The following is a 5,653-nucleotide window of genomic DNA, read 5'->3' as shown; positions in this document are numbered from 1 at the left end:
AGTGGTGGACTGGCGATCTGGAGCACCGGGAGTTTTGACACTGAGTGCTCGTCAGTGTAAAAAAAAAAAAAAAAAAAAAAAAAAATTATCAGACACACTACAGCAATATTTGCCAACTGTTGACAATAACAAAAAAGTTAAATGACTAAAATTCATTTCCAGGGATACAAACTACTACTGACCTTTTTAAATGTCTCGGATTTTAATGCAATTTATGTTATTCGTAACACAATGCACAAAGAAACAATAACGTAGCAGTTTTCAGCATATCAGACAGAAGATAAAAGTTAATGTTTGTATCTGTTTCCAGGCTTTCATCAGTAATATCATTTGTCTAGGAAAATTCATAAAACTCATCCTCCAACTTATACTGGAACATGGTAAATCTGACAACTTTTACTTTCAAGTCCATGATTAGGAAAGTGTTGGGCTGGAAGCGTACGCTGCTATTTTGAACCAACAATCAGAACAAAAAGCAGTTGAAGGATGACGTGCATAATTCAGTTATTTATCTGAATCCAATTATATATAATAAATCGGACTCCATTAAAGTTGTTGTTATTCTTTAACCTCTCATTCTTTAAAGGTATAAGGTCTTTCTTAGAACTGATAGGAAAATTTATGATTAAACCTGAACGTTTAGATAACGAAAATTATAATCACTTTAGCTTTCAACATCATCAGTGATAAAAGGAAAGATTTTCAAAGCCTTTAAACTAGTTAAAGTTATTAAGTTACATGGTTTAATATACAGACAGTCGGATGGAACAACATACTGTTTAGAAAACTTAGTTGTAACAAACAAAAAGCCGTAAAAGCCTTTCTCGTAGTGTGAGGTTATGCACCGGTGTGAGGGAGTGGAAGGGTTAAAGCCTTTCTCCAAGATCAACAGTTACCTTTCCTTCTTATACCCTGAGCGAAGCATTGTTAAAGGACAAGTTTGGTATTTTACACTTAAAGCCCTGTTTTCAGATCTTTTCTGATGAAATAGAACGGTTAAGATTGAAATTTGGACACATGCTGTTGTCCCGAGAATTTTCGGTTTCTGTGGTAAAGCTTGGTTTGTAGGGAATTACAAACCTGCGAAAATATATTCAAATGCGTAACTATAGAATTAATTCTTAATGCGCACGTGAGCGCCATCAGCGTTTCTCACAGGTTTGCGTTTAAAGTCTGTGTAGAGAACGGTGTTGTCTTAGCGGCCTCTAATTTAACAACTAATGATCGTTGCGACGGAAGTGAATCAATCAAAACTAACTTTAGCTGGAAAAAAATCTTTATTCAAGAACCGCTATAAAGCCAAAAACAATCTCTGTTACCTTAAATTATCCGTTTATCTCTGTAAAGCCGCTTTGAAACATTCTACATTGTTAAAAGCGCTATATAAATGAAGATGACATATTTCAAAGGTCTATTGATTTCAAAGTAGTTCCAGCCATTTGGAAAAAGTCCATTATAATTTCTGTGCCAAAAACAGCCAGTCCTACCGAGACCAATGAGTTTAGACCAGTTGCCCTTACATTAGTGGTGATGAAGTGTTTTGAGAAGTGTATGGTGTCAATGTTAAGAGAAAATGTTAATAATCACTTTGATCCACTTCAATTTGCTTATAGGAAAGGAAAAGGAACAGGTGATGCTATCAATAGTTTGATGCACTTGGTTTTAAACCACTTGGAGGATTCCGATGCTTATGCACAAGTGCTTTTTATTGATTTTAGTTCAGCCTTCAATAGTGTTCAACCACATGTCTTAATTAAAGCAGTTAAAGCAGTTAAATGTAAATCCGACAATTATATAGTGGTATTACTCCTTTTTAACAAATAGACCTATTCAAATAAATAAAAAACACTGTAGCGCTGGCGTTCCTCAGGGCTGTGCAAGCTCACCAGCTCTTTTACGCAATACACTAATGAGTGCTCAAGTAGGCACTCACAGAATTAAATTCTGAAGTACTCCGATGATCCAGTAATTTTAAGTCTGCTGAAAAAACAAGACCCCTCTTCTATTTTTTATTCTTAGATTAATTCATTTGTTGATTGGTGTGATGCAAATTTTCTAATAGTGAATACTAAAAAACGGAGGAAATCATTTTTGATCCCAAGGGCATTGGAGATATATATTATTATTATATATATATACACAGGGGTGCACATAACTTTTTCAGTAAGTTACTCAGGTGAGTACCAGGAGATGGTGTGGAGACCCTATATATAGCATGGCCACAGCTGTGAATCATGACGTCACATTCCCATTTTTATAGCATAAAATAACTAACGTATAAAAACTTATTTAAAAAAAGAACACTTAAATTTACATCAGCGTGAAAAAAAAACTACCAAAAATGATAGAAAACACATTTGGAAAAATTTTATTTGAAGTGTTATTTGTTTAGATATATTTATTTGTATTAATTAAATATAAATACTCCTTATTAAAGATATTAAAGAGCAGAGAATTTTCTCTTTTTATTTCGTTGTTTGATCAATATTAAGTGTACAGAAGACATTAGGTTTATTACGCACTGTCACTTTAAGACCTAGTGTGCAGATCCAATTGCACTGATGCACTGTACGTTCTGTAAACACATAACCGACTGTGTTTACTCTCCAAAACGGACATTTAGACATAATGTTGTGTGTATTTGTCCATTCAGACACGAAAGAGAGTTCAATTCAGTCCTTGCGCGCAGTATAGCTGTCTATGTGCTGGACTGCACGCTTCAGTTCGTGTGTGTGTGTGTGTGTGTGTGTGTTCGCACAGAAAAACATACCGAATAAAGTTCTCTTTCGCGTCGTCACTCTTATTCAGATCTATCCATATGTCTGCTCTTCTCTTTCTCCCAGACGTTTAACGATTTGAGACATGGATCTAGCGCATGCCAACTCGTGTCCCGCCGGTAGATCAGCACGTTACAATTCAAATGTGCGCATCTACCACAAACGCAAATCACTTCTGACTGGATCACTTCCCCAATTGTCCCTCCCTAACATTTCCGTCTAGTTTTTATTCGTTGGTTTTTATGTAGTTATCGTCTCGTTTTCGTCTGTGAAAAAATGAAATTAACACTGCCACTTTATTTTGGCGACAGTCCTTAAAGTACGCAAAGGCACGTAGTAACACAAGTGGCATTACGCATTCCTGATTTTGGTCGTGCATGCGTACCTGCATACCAGTTATGTGCACCCATGTATATATATATATATATATATATATATATATATATATATATATATATATATATATAATCCCCTCCTTGAACTGCCACCTTAACGTGGTGGAGGGGTTTGAGTACCCGAAGGACCCTAGGAGCTATGTTGTAGGGTCTCCCAAGGCAAACAGGTCTTAGGTGACGGGTCAGACTAAGAGCGGTTCAAAAAACCCTTATGATGAGCAACAAAGCAAGGACCGTGACGTCGCCCGGCATGGCGCAGCCAGGGCCCTACCCTGGAGCCCGGCCCGGGATTGGGGCTCGTATGCGAGCGCCTGGTGGCCGGGCCTCCTCCCACGGGGTACGACCGGGCTCAGCCCGAAGGAGCGACTTGGGGCCGCCTTCCAGTGGGCTCACCACCTGCAGGAGGGGCCTTAAGGGGCCGGTGCTTAGAGGATCGGGCGGCAGTCGAAGGCAGGGGCCTCAACAACCTGATCCCTGGAAACGGAAACTAGCTCTAGGGACATGGAACGTCACTTCGCTGGCGGGGAAAGAGCCTGAGATTGTGCATGAGGTTGAGGTTGAGAGGTTCCGACTAGAGATAGTCGGGATCACCTCCACGCATGGCTTGGGCTCTGGAACCACACTCCTTGAGAGAGGATGGACTCTTCACCACTCTGGAGTTGCCCATGGTGAGAGGCGGCGGGCTGGTGTGGGTTTGCTTATAGCCCCCCAGCTCAGCCGCCATGTGTTGGAGTTTACCCCGGTGAATGAGAACGCCTACGGGTCGGGAATAGGTCTCTCACTCTCGTGTGTGCCTACGAACCAAACGGCAGTGTAGAGTACCCGGCCTTCTTGGGGTCTCTGGGAGGGGTGCTGAAAAGTGCTCCGACTGGGGACTCCGTCGTTCTACTGGGGGACTTCAACGCCCACGTGGGCAGCGACACTGACACCTGGAGGGGTGTGATTGGGAGGAACGGCCCCCCTGATCTGAACCCGAGCGGTGTTCAGTTATTGGACATCTGTGCTAGTTACAGTTTGTCCATAACGAACACCATGTTCAAGCATAAGGGTGTCCATCAGTAAACGTGGCACCAGGACACCCTAGGCCGTAGGTCGATGATCGACTTTGTGGTCGTTTCATCTGACCTCCGGCCGTATGTCTTGGACACTCAGGTGAAGAGAGGGGCGGAGCTGTCAACTGATCACCACCTGGTGGCGAGTTGGATCCAATGGCAGGGGAGGAAGCTGGACAGACTCGGCAGACCCAAGCGTACTGTAAGGGTCTGCTGGGAACGTTTGGCCGAGCCTCCTGTCAGTGAGATCTTCAACTCCCACCTCCGGCGGAGCTTCGACCGGATCTCAAGGGAGGCTGGAGATATTGAGTCCGAGTGGACCATGTTCTCCACCTCTATTGTCGAAGCGGCCTCTCTGAGCTGTGGCCGTAAGGTCCCCGGTGCCTGTCAAGGCGGCAATCCCCGAACCCGGTGGTGGACACCGGAAGTAAGGGATGCCGTCAAGCTGAAGGAGTCCAATCGGGCCTGGTTGGCTTGTTGGACTCCTGAGGCAGCTGACGGGTACCGGCAGGCCAAGTGGAGTGCAGCCCGGCTGGTTGTGGAGGCAAAAACTTGGGCCTGGGAGGAGTTCGGTGAGGCCATGGAGAAGGACTACCGGCTGGCCTCGAAGAGATTTTGGCAAACCGTCTGGCGCCTCAGGAGAGGGAAGCAGTGCCCCACCTATGCTGTTTACAGTGGAGGTGGGCAGCTGTTGACCTCAACTGGGGATGTTGTCGGACGGTGGAAGGAATGCTTCGAGGATCTCCTCAACCCCGCCGTCACGTCTTCCATTGAGGAAGCAGAGGCTGAGGGCTCGGTGGACTCGTCCATCACCCAAGCTGAAGTCACCGAGGTAGTCAAGAAACTCCTCGGTGGCAAGGCACCTGGGGTGGATGAGATCCGCCCTGAGTACCTCAAGTCTCTGGATGTTGTGGGGCTGTCTTGGCTGACACGTCTCTGCAGCATCGCGTGGCGGTCGTGGACAGTACCTCTGGGATGGCAGACCGGGGTGGTGGTCCCTCTTTTTAAGAAGGGGGACCGGAGGGTGTGTTCCAACTACAGGGGGATCACACTTCTCATCCCCGGGAAAGTCTATGCCAGGGTACTGGAGAGGAGTGCAGTTTTCGTCCCGGCCGTGGAACACTGGACCAGCTCTATACCCTCTCTAGGGTGCTGGAGGTTTCATGGGAGTTTGCCCAACCAATCCACATGTGCTTTCTGGATTTGGAAAAGGCATTCGACTGGAGGGTGCTCCGGGACTATGGGGTCCGGGGTCCTTTGCTAAGGGCTGTCCGGTCCCTATACGACAGGAGCAGGAGCTTGGTTCGCATTGCCGGCAGTAAGTCAGACTTGTTCCCGGTGCATGTTGGACTCCGGCAGGGCTGCCCTTTGTCGCCGGTTCTGTTCATAATTTTTATGGACAGAATTTCTAGGCGCAGCCAGGGGTTGG

General features: G+C 45.2%; 1 protein-coding gene; it reads right to left on the bottom strand.

Moving 5' to 3' along the window:
- The window catches only part of LOC306997053 (uncharacterized protein), a 59,987-nt gene that overhangs the window by 49,777 nt on the left and 4,557 nt on the right, over window positions 1-5,653 (bottom strand).

The sequence above is a fragment of the Phoxinus phoxinus genome (genome assembly GCF_949152265.1).
Source record: "Phoxinus phoxinus genome assembly, chromosome: 4".
Lineage (NCBI taxonomy): Eukaryota > Metazoa > Chordata > Actinopteri > Cypriniformes > Leuciscidae > Phoxinus > Phoxinus phoxinus.
The sequence above is the reverse complement of the archived record's forward strand: the minus strand, read 5'-3'. Positions and strand labels throughout refer to the sequence as shown.